Here is a 12108-nt window from a genome sequence, read left to right as displayed (position 1 = left end):
CTAATGGCTTAACAAATTTATGAGTGTAGGGTCATCTGGTGCTGGGCCCAGATGAAAAGCCCAGCAGAGGTTCGCTTAAGGCATTTTTCTTCTATGTTCTTCCCCCACCACGAGACTGAACTCTGGTTTTTATAAACTTCTTGGTCACACCCACATGTATTTCACTCATTGACCACTGGATACTGGATGGTTCTGTGGCTCTTTCAAATAAACTCTACCTTCTCAAAGATGAAAAGTCCATGACCACAATTTAACACAGTTATTCACATAAAGCCTCAAAAAGTATTACTTTAGTATCAAAGTATTACTTTAAACAGGAAAGAATAAAATTCATGTCGTAAAACTGAACATTTTTACCATTAGCATGAATTTTAACTGGAGAAGCAAACGTTGGCAGAGGTTAAACATAAAAGAAACAACACAAAACAAGCAGTTAAGTTTGTAACTGATAAAATTTTAAACTTAGAGCACCTTGATTTCTAATGGTGAACAAATCTAAACACCTTTTGACTGTGGATTAGGGTCTTGATAAAAACTGAATTCTGGAGTCTTCCAGAACATGCCCTGAGAAGGTTTTACGAGCATTCAAACCTTGGGGGGTAGTCAGGCCTTGGCAGGTTGACATGGACCAGACCAAGTCCTGATAATGTCCGTCTTTTCGATTGCTTAAGGAGAGAAACAAACAAGTCACTTGGTAAAATTTACATTCCTGGGAGAAAATGAAGGAGTTAGCCAGATGTTCGAACTGCAGGCCAGTTTAAAATCCCCCTTTTGTTTTCTTCTGTTAAATGTGAGAGGAAAAACTTTGTGAAAATAGTTATGTTCTCCTTTGTGTAAATCCAAACAAAGTTAATCTGAGCAAATAAAATGTGGATTTCCTCTACAAATGTTTAGTTTTCACCTTTTATTATGACTTTTTATCTGGCTTATCAATAATTTTAATGCTGGTAGAAATTTCCATACAGTTGTGATGTTTGAGTGTTGGTTTGTGTTACCTAATATTTATTTTACTTCAGGCCATTCTCTGAACCAGAGCATAGACTTGCCTGTGGTCACAGACAGGGCTGCAGTCATTAAACTGATAAACATGAGGCAGGGTTCACAATGTTTTCTGACTGTTTGTAATACAGTTCAGACTTTAAACTGTTCATTTGAAATAGTTTGACCAAGTCCTTCTGAGGTTCATATTTAGTAATAAATGTAAAAAACTCTAATCAGTATTTTATTTTATTTTTTCATTGAAGCTGCATTTTTACAGACTTTGATAAACATTGTAGTGTAATGGTTTATGGCTCTTTTATGAAAGAGGAACCATTCTACATATTAATTTGAGATATTAATTTTTATAAATTAATAACCAAATTTTATAGAAATAAGAAGACTCAAAGGTTGTTTTCATCGATAAACTGACGATCATATCCGTGTGTCTGTGTTTCAGTTCAATGAAGAGACAAGTTTGAAAGTTAAAAGTTTTAATTCTTCAAATTAAACTAATGATTTGAAATGACAAGCATATGAAATTAATCAACATTGGCAACCTTGTTGGACAATCTTTAACAGTTGGTATTTTAAACTTGCACAAATAGACCTTGTGTTGGATGTGCTAAGATTTGAGAATGATGTGATAGCGGTTGCATTTCAGCTATTCTGTCCGGCTTGACAGGAATAACGTGGGGGGGTGTGTGTGTGTGTGTGTGTGTGTGTGTGTGGGGGGGGGTGGTGTGGGGGGTGACAGGAGCCGGCAGCTCCCTTCCCCGTGGTGTTTGTCCAGCACGTCCTCTCTCTCTGTTGTCAAAACTCGAACTGAATCATGAACTGAAACTTACCAAACCCCTTCTCTTCCCAAAAGCAAATGTGTGCGTCAGAGCAAATGTGTTTTGGAGTTTACTGTGAGAGTAGACCTGTGTGAGCGAGTGTGAAGGTCATCACTAAAACATCTTCAAAACATTATTTAATTAAGCATTGATTCATTAAAGTTATTATGATTACCCAAAGCATAATAATGATTCATTTGATTAAAATACATTTATAATGAGTAAAATGGTAAAATGATTATTTAGCATTAATAAACAAATGAAGCGTAAGACTCTTTTATTATGACTAGCTTTCATGAGAACTCCATCTTCTGGCACTGCAGGTGTTCAGATGTTGTGGTTTCTGTTGAATCTTGCAGACTTCATGTCGGCAAAGGTCTTAATCTGTGGGTGAAAGTTCTGAGCGACCCAGCTCTGACCCAGCCGGGCCAAATACAACCTTTGGCACAGAAAACCCATATTTCCTCACGTTACAACATAAATACTAAATACAAAGTTACTGAGTTTAGTTGTGTGTGTGTGTGTGTGTGTGTGTGTGTGTGTGTGTGCGCCTGCTCTGTCTTCTCGATCCCCAGTGAGTCGTGGAGGATGGCTGCTTATACTGAGCCAGGATTCTCTGGAGGTTTCTTCCTGTTAAAAGGGAGTTTTCCTCTCCACTGTCGCTGCATGCTTGCTTAGTATGAGGATTGCTGTATAGTCACTGACACTAGTCAGTGACTTGATGCAATTTGCTGGGTTCCTTATATAGGAAACATTATTTCTGATTGGCTTAATGAAATGTGAATTGGAATGTTTATTATGTGAAGTGCCTTGAGATGACTCTTGTCGTGATTTGGCGCTATATAAATAAACTTGAATTGAATTGAATTGAAACCAGACACTGAAAGCTGAGGTTGTTCTGAAAAAAAAGAGCAGAGTTACAAACATTTTGCACTATTTCACAGCCAGAAAAAACAAATAGCAGTTATAGTTACGGTCATAAGAGGGTTAAACATGTGATAAATGTTCTGCTGCCCACGAAGAGATGGTAAAAGTGAATGTGAGCATAACTGCATATGTTTTATTACTTTCTTATGTTTTTTTTTTATCGTTGATTATTATGTTCCTATTACAACACTAGAAATAAATGATGAGGTAAATATTCTGGATCAGCACAATGAAGCAAAGTTATGGCCATAGTATGTGCAGTATTCTGGAAATGGTATGAAATGACACTGTGTGTGTGTGTGTGTGTGTGTGTGTGTGTGTGTGTGTGTGTGTGTGTGTGTGTGTGGCCTTCTGTGAAGGTTGTTGTTAGGTTGGTAGCAGAGCTCTCATGTTTAGTGTAGGGGTGGGAATTTAACGCGTTAATTGTGATTGATTAATTGCAGAAGATTTAGTGTGTTAAAAAAATTAACACATTTAATCGCAGCTTGCGTTCTAGTCAATGCGGAACTTTTGCCAGTGCACAATTTTCTGATCGACAGATTACAGTGATGCACATGTCAGGGCGAGGAAATACCAATGGAACTCAGAAGAAAGCTCGTTGTTAGGGCCATTAGAAGGAACATTTAATTTTAAAAAACTACCTGACGGAAGCCTAGATAAAAGTGTGGTCTTGTGCAAACTTTGTGAAAAAGAGTTTGCTTACCATCGGAGCACTTCAACCCTACGATACCACCTCAACGCAAGGCATGCTGCAGCTAGCACAGAAAGCGCTAGCTATCCGAGTACAAACAAGACGTCTCGGCAGCCAAAACTTGATGAAATGACTGGATTCAGGGCCAAAATAAGTAAGTCTACGTCAGACAAACTGACAAATTCTATTGCTAAATGGATTGCCCTGGACTGTCGGCCACTATCAGTAGTAGAAGATACAGGGTTAGAAAATGTGCTACAGGTAGCGACAGGTGATCCAACTTTCCAGCTGCCGTGCCGAAAGACTATGCACTAAAGTATTTCAGTAATTAAACAGTTATGAAGTGATATGCAAACTAGTTTGCATAAAAAAGCCGGTCAGAATAACTTGTTTGTTTTTTTCACTACAAAAGCAGAAATTGCACTTTACGTAGAATATTTTTGTGAGCCTTATTGGTTATTTTTTGCACTAAAATGTTTCAGTGATTAGTTATGGACGGATGTACAAACTACTGTATTTATGTTGCTTCAAGTTTCAAAGAGAAGCAACTGAAAATAACTTGTTGCTTGTAAATTTTTTGCACTACAAAAGCAGGAATTGCACTTTATGTAGAATTTTTTCTGTTATAATTTGAAGAGAAATTTCCAAAATGTACTTGTAGTACTTAAGTAAAATTATCCTCATTATTGGCCTGTTCAACTTTGGCCGGGTATATATATCTTTTTTCTTGTGCTACTCTTCTGAAATTGAATGCATTTAATTGCAGTTTTTCAGATTATAATAAAATACAATACATTTATAATTCATGTCTGCATTGCTTAATTATGTCATCCACCAAAATTCCTTCAAATTTTTTAAAATTGCTTTAATGGGGTAAGTTTTTCTTTTTGCTATAAACTGCGATTAATCAAGATTAATTAATTACAAAGCCGCTAATTAATTAGATTAATTTTTTTAACCGAGGCCCACCCCTAGTTTAGTGTTAAATTCAGAGTGAGATCATGGAATTGGATCAGGAATTTCCTACGGACAGAAAAAAGATATCAGCTACCATAAGTGTAGATCACGCTGGATAACTTCCTGTGGTTGCATTTATTTTACTCGTTTTATTTTACTCATATTTTACCACCTCTTACATGAGCTGTCTCTAGTCAATTTCGAATACAAATACAGATAGAAGGACAACTTGGGACCAGCTTAGTGATCTTGTAGTAGTGTCTTCACTGGGACTGGGAGATCAGGTTCGATTCTCAGTCGGGTCATACCAAAGACTTTAAAAATGGGTCCCAATGCCTCCCTGCTTGACACTCAGCTTTAAGGCGTTGGATTGGGAGTAAAACATCAAATAGCTCCCGAGCACAGCCATTGCTGCATCTCACCACTCCCCTCCAATGAGATCACCAGTATGTGATGATGACTATGGATCTTTCTCCATTTTTTTCTTCTTTTTTAATGCATTGCATCACCACCTGGTATCAGAACAGGACTCAGTATTGGAAGATAATAAAAAAATCAAACAACTTGGATTCAGGTCAGGCAAAAATGTGGTTGTAACATAAGTCAGCTTTAAAAACTAAAACAATTGTTTATGAAATAACGTTAATTAATAACATTTTTCCTAGTTTACATTATGTTGTTTGAAACCTAGGGTCTCATTATCTGAAATTTTTTAACTTGTTGGATCGTGAAGCTGTTTAAAAACTTTGCTCTATATGTGCCCCTTTTTTAACTTTGAGCACCCACCCCTTCAAAGGTCTCCTGCACTGCCCTGGCACAGTGGCGGTTCTACATCGAATTACTCCCCGGGCGAGGCCCCCTTTGAACGCCCCCCCCCAACCGCCTCCCCACCACCACCACCACCACACCACCCCACCTGCACGAACACACGCATGTTTTCTTCAAACAGGCATGTTTTATTAGAACGACTATTGAACATTCATTTTTCTAAGTTGCACATATTTACATTAATTACTATGAAGTTGTCAGAATGTAAAGCACTACACATTATATACTGTATCAAAATATATAGAATCAAATATACAAAAACAAACAATAACTAAATATTAAGAATATATGAACATAATATATAATAAATATTCTAAATAGCAAAAATATTTCACACGTAACAAATTAAAGATAATCACTACAGCATTGCACTAAGAACAGAAAACACAAACTAAAATTAAAACCTAACCTTGATGCAACGTCATCAATAATGTCATCACATGAAATCTGCTCCCCTACTGAGTGATTGATACTAATCAGAGCCAGGTTAGTGAGCTGCCCCTGAAACATAGGTGACCTCAGGTATGACTTGATCAAGTTTTGAAAAGCTCCTCTCAGCTTGAGCCACAGTGACTGGCAGAGCAGTCCAAAAGTTGGGGTAGATCTCCAATAGACCTCATGATTCATAATATTTTAGAATTGCCTCTGAAATTGTAATTTAAACTGACATAAAAAAACTGTAGACTACCAAAGATGCCAACTTTTACAGAACAAATCATGTAAAAAATAATCAGTGCAGCCATCTGCAATAAATAAACAAGATAGTTAGTGGTGACTGGGGAGTTTTCTTCTGCTTGTAGAATTGTTTTATTTATTATTATGTGAACATGATCAACATGTGTTTGTTGTTGTTCAGGCAGGCCACGGGCTGCAGTGAGCATTTAACAAATCCTAGTTTGAATCAGTAAAAAACGATTCAAGGACTTTTTTCAAACCATTTGAATATTCGTTTAAATATTTCAGCCCTATTAGCTCTGTTAGCAATTAGTTGACCGCATTTAACCGTTAAAATCCCAGTTAACTGGTTCAAAAAATTGAAAGCATGCATCATGAGAGCTACATACCTTTATCTTTCTGCTCTTTTTTCTTTTTTCCCCCTGAATGGGGGCACCTGGTGGTTTTAGCCTTTTTATGTTCATCTCTTCTGTTTGGCTCCTGACTCAGTAAGTTTCCTTTAGTCAGGACTAAACAATTTGACCTTGAATGGGGGGGTGACCACAAAATCGTTTTGTTTTTCCTTTTTTTATTCGGCCATTTCACACAATTCAGAGAAACCTGAAAGAATGATAGGCCTGTGTTTATGATATTATGATTGAAATATGGAAGAACGTTAAGATGTGATTGACTTTAGCCATGTTAATACAGTTGATTCAGCCCCTGCACGCTCATTTCATTTGGGAAAGACGCAGAGGTGAATTCCCCCGCCGCACCCCTCCCCTTCCTGTTCTTTAGACACACGGAGCACGTGAACGTTCTCAGTCAGCAGGAGCGCCTGCAACTGCAGGGGGCGCCAACTTGCTGTTTCCAATTCAGACACTGTCATATGACAGATAATAGAAAACCTCGGTGCGGCGCAGATTTCCTTTTTTTTTTTTTTACTCCGCGCTTGTGCGCCCCTTTTGTGTCATGAAAAAATGCCGCCCCGGGCAACTGCCCTGTCTGCCCGTGCCTAAAACCGCTACTGCCCTGGCACCTACTGATGTAAAAGTGTAAAACAACTAAATTAAAACTTTACATGTGCCCTGATTCTTTCCTCTAAAATATAAATATTTGTGTTCCGCTGCTATAATCTGTGCTTATGATGCATAAACTGAAATTCTATTTTATTCTGTTAAACGTGTCTCCTGCACATTAGATGAAATAGGCCAGACACCATAATCCACCTGAATTTAAGACTAACAAGTACCAGACTACATGTCTGGGTCAAGAGAATCACAGCACAAGCAGAGACATAAAAATGTGTGTGTGTGTGTGTGTGTGTGTGTGTGTGTGTGTGTGTGGGGGGGGGTGGTGGTGGGGTGTTGTTGGGAGGGTCTCTCCATTGCTAAATGACTGCATCCAGGGTTTCCCTTACATAGGCGTAGCCGTGGCGGGCCGCCACGGTTGAAATCCCACCGCCACGCCTACAAGATCAAGTTTTTTTTTTGCGCCGTTTCCCGAAGAAGCAGCGGGAACTACTATGTTGTCGCTTGTGATCACAGCCGGCGGGCAGCAAGGAGGAGCAGGCAGGGCAAGGTGAAGTTACAGCATAAGTTACTGAGTTTAAAATTAGAAAGGTAGCAGTGGATATAATGCTTTTTGGTTTACATGTTTCAATAGCGTTAAGATAAGTGTTGACAATCTTGACAGCGTTTCCTCCAGTGCTTATTAGGCCAGGTTCTCCTCCCCCCACCAGGCTAAGCATCACTTATTCCTGTAAAATTTATTTATTTTTTCATGTCTGACTTTAACCGCATCTAATACTGTATTACGGCGTGAGCGCAACAGCGACAACTTAAGATCGATGTGTGAGCAGCCTGAGAGGTCAGGTGTTTTCATCTGAACCCTTAAAACCTCCAGCAGGCTATGCTGCACTATTGACGTGTTAGCGTGCGGCGCTAACAACTTAGCGACGTGACATGTCTCGGAGAAAGCGTAAAAACACGATGAACGCTTCTTCTGAAGCGGGAAAATAACACTTCTTCTTAAGCAGAGCAGGATGTCGCCTCGGCTTGTTCACCGCCGAGCCGGACTGAGCTCGATAACATTGACCCAGCACAGCCACTGGGTCGTTGGAGCTGCCCCGTGACTGCCTGATGGAAAACCAGCGGGTTTCATCAGACTTGTAAAGTTTTTTGTTTTTGCTAGGGACCCCCTGTATTTTACCGCTCCCTCCTGCAGTTTTCCCCTATGAAAATTTTAAATGATTCTGTAAATTCCGCGTATCAATAGAAAAAATCTGTGTCTCTGCCAGCTGCAGTAAATGTAGTCTCCAAATAATAAATAAGAGGTGCATTCATCCGTGTATCTCCTTTGATCCGCATTAGAGATATTCTCAGCACCAGAACAGTGAAGCAAAGAAACAGATTCCTGAGTTTGTTAGTAATTTTATTTATTAGGTGCATCTGACCTGGTCTACTTTTCTCTGAAATGAGATCAAATCAGTGCTTCTAAGAGTAAAAAGTAACTCAGTTACTAACTGAGTTACAAGATTATAAAAGTAACTAATTACCAAGAAAAATAACTACTTAGTTACTTTTTTCATTAAAGCATGCAATAATTACTACAATAGTGAAATATAAATGACTAATGACTGGAACACAATAAAATGTATGTCCAAATGTTTTTTATAAACCTGAATAATTTAAATAAATAAGCACTTAAAATGAGGAACTACAAATAGGAACATTACACTAATCTAGACTATTAAAAGGTCACTGTGTGATATTTAACAAGACCCCAATGAGCTAAAATTTATAATTGCAAATAGAAATACCTGTAAAGGTTCCTGAGCCTTTAAATGGTCTCTCAGTCTAGTTAAATTACAAAAATGAATTTAATTTTGCACAGCATTTGAATTTTTCCAGCATCACATAATTGTGTGTTTTTAGTAGCATTTCTGTTGCTGGTAATCTAGCAGTGGTGGGCAGTCAGGGCCAGCAAAGCCTTCTCTGCTGGCCTAAACATACTCAAAAGCGTAAATGTATTTTTTTTCCTTTGGTAATTATTTTTAAATAAAAAAAATGTTTACTGGTCTATTTTCTTTATATCCTATTATACCCACTTGGCCGCACTGCTTCCAGTGTTAAAATACCAAGGCTGGGTGTTATCCAATCAGATTTAAGCTAGCTTGTGTTTTCAGGCAGATTAAGTCTGCTCTAGGCCTTCAGAATCAATCGAGAAGCCCACTGTCCACTGTAAGTGAACAGAGATGATCTAGTTGCGATAGCCAATCAGCTCACAAGTCAGCTTGGCCCGGGCCAGCTAGCTGGCCTCATGCAAAAGTTGACATGAACGCATCCTGTGATTGGATGAGCAGTAGTTAGAACTTTTCTAGCGGCACGAAGCAAAATATCAAAACTAAACACAGAGATTTGTATCTATAGGCAGCTATCGGTGTATTTTTGAACACATGATGGCTGAAAGAGGAGAAGAGACAGACTTGGTTGCAGATTAACTTGCCACACCACTTTCAAGACGGACCTTTCAAGAAAAAATGGATCTTGTGAGAACAGGTCGTCTGACCCCAACGCTAGCTGGCTTGTCCCAGCAGGAGAAAGGATTTGTTCGTCATTTTCAGGCAAGCAACTATGAACGGTACCCATGGCTAACAGCTTCAGAGAACCGCTGCAAGTTATTCTGCTGGGAATGCCCGTTGCTTGCATCAGATGGATTTGGTAGCATTAAAGCGCGTTAAAATGTACGCCAGAAACACGACCGGGCAGACACGTCTTTCAGCCTCCATGTCCGTAGAAAAGGATCCATTCATGGACCTGAAGTGCACAGATAAACTGTATGACAGAGCCATTGAGGTTTTCCTGAGGAAAGAAAGAAGGATGGATTTTATTTTCTAATGAGCAGGAGAGGAGGAGATCCATGCTGGACATTTATGTTGGTGAGTAGAAACATTTTATTAGTATTTTTTTAATGTTTTGTCATTTTATTTTGTTAATAATCAATAAATGGTAACGAAATAAAATGGCAAAATGAAATTATTCTGTGTTCTGTTTCTATGCAATTTATATTGTGAATGACGTGGTGTGTGCAGCTGCGCCAACATGTTAAATTGTTTCGCGGTACAATTTTCTCCAAAACAAATGCAAATAATGTGTTTGCTTTACTTATTTATTTTATTGTCTCATCTCTTAAACCCGTCTTTCATTTCTGAGATTTGACGGTATCCATGGTCAGCTTCCTACTCTCAACTGGGAATGCGAGTTTGATTTTAAAGACTCTGGAAATTATGTGTCTTGACCAGCCACTGGTGTGTGTGTGTGTGTGTGTGTGTGTGTGTGTGTGTGTGTGTGTGTGTGTGTGTGTGTGTGTGTGTGTGTGTGTGTGTGTGTGTGTGTGAGGTTTCTCCAGCTGTGATGTCCTATTGATGGTATTTTAAGGTGTATTAAATTAGATTGGACTGAATAGGAAATCACTGAAGGCCCAGGGGTGGAACGCACCGCCCGCCACTGTAATCTAGTAATGGTTAAATAAATATATAAAATCCTTTAAAATGACACTAGAAGAGGCACAAGCCTGATGGAGGACCTACATTTACTAACTTGGGTCAGACCCAACCACAGAAGAGCTGAAACTGGGTGGTAAACACACACAGGTAGTTCTAATAACACCTGAGCTCCATGACGTTTGAGACTGATGCATCAGTGTTAAGAAGGGCACGGCTGCAGACCCGCTGCTGCAGCAATGAATCTGCGAGTCTGCAGCCGTAGATATTCATCACGTCTTCCTCGTTCTTCACGGGCCCTGATGCGCTTGGATGAAAACATCTACCTCTTTAGCTCCTGATCAGCTGATGACAGCTTCAACACACCGTGCTGCTTAACGCACGCATTTCCTTATCAGTAACAGAAACAATCGTTTTGTTAAAAGAAGACGGTAATTAATTAGTTTGTACATTACAGAAAGAAATATTTTTTTAATTAACGTGGTTATTTTAAACAGCGTTGTTCCCATCACTGCTCTGTTGTGTCTACAGCAGGCAGTGTCTGAGACAGTGAGAACACTGAGGGTCTCCGCCCACCCGGCCAATCATCGTGTTTGTAAGTGCGTTACCGACACCTCTCTCTCCCTGGCTGCAGCTGAAGCGTGGCGGTCAGAAAGCCTCACACTGCTGCTCAACGTTCAACAAGCACATAGTAATGCACAACCTTCCATCCCCAGTAAAGGTAACGGCGTTGCAACAGTGGGAAAAGTAATTAATTAGATTATTCCGTTACCTAAAAAAAAAAAACGCTGTTAGTAACGCCGTTATATTCAAACGGAGTTACCCCAAAATTCCACTACCTCCGCTCCGCTCCGCCCTGCCTTCCGCAGCCGCTCGCTTCCGAACTCAATTTTTACTGGTACCCGCTCTACAACGACTCCGCTCCGGTGCGGAGACCTGAGGTGCACAAACAGGCATGCGCGGGATTTTCGAGATCTTGCGATACAGTCCGCGCAAGAAACGCGGAAGTTAGATCCAAACACCCGTTGTGTGGGAGAAGCATCGAAATGAACTGTTTAATCTGCCCATCATTGTGTTGAGAGATCAGCAGTGTTTGGATCAACAAAGTGTGACTACTTTGATAGTGGAAACTGTATTTTTGGCTTAATTTTGTGCATTTAAAGTTCAGCCGCCATTGATAGTTGTTAAAAGTTGTTAAACCTGTGCATATGAAACAAAAAACGCTTTTTGTTTATCGATTTATTGTGAAATAACGGAAGTTGTGCTTGCTCCCTTTCCTGTTGGGCGGTTGTGATTCCTGTCCATTGACTGCGGAGGTGCTCCGGCATCCGGCAAAAATAGGATCGATTCTATTTTTGCCAGATGGTGAAGCGGCGGGCGGCGTACTGCGCCGCACGGCCGCAGTAGTGGAACAGCTCTGATTGACTACAACGGGACCAATTTTGCTGCGGAGTTCGTGCCGGAGCGGAGCAGAGCGGAGGTAGTGGAATTTTGGGGTTACTCCCAACACTGTAGAGGACACACAGATATCTTTTCAAAAATCTCCGTCAAATACCAGTCTTGACCAGCGGGTACTGGCTTTCGCTGTCTTCCGACTCATGGTGTCCGACACACATCGTAGCTCTTGCTCGACTCACCGGACTTGCTGTTGGTCGGTTCTGTGCTCCTCACATGCTAGCAGGATGCTTTCCCAGCTGTCCTGATTAGCTTGGTGCTCAGCGTTCCTGGTTCAC

Source organism: Nothobranchius furzeri, chromosome 8, assembly GCF_043380555.1.
Source record: "Nothobranchius furzeri strain GRZ-AD chromosome 8, NfurGRZ-RIMD1, whole genome shotgun sequence".
Lineage (NCBI taxonomy): Eukaryota > Metazoa > Chordata > Actinopteri > Cyprinodontiformes > Nothobranchiidae > Nothobranchius > Nothobranchius furzeri.
Note: the sequence above shows the minus strand (reverse complement) of the source record.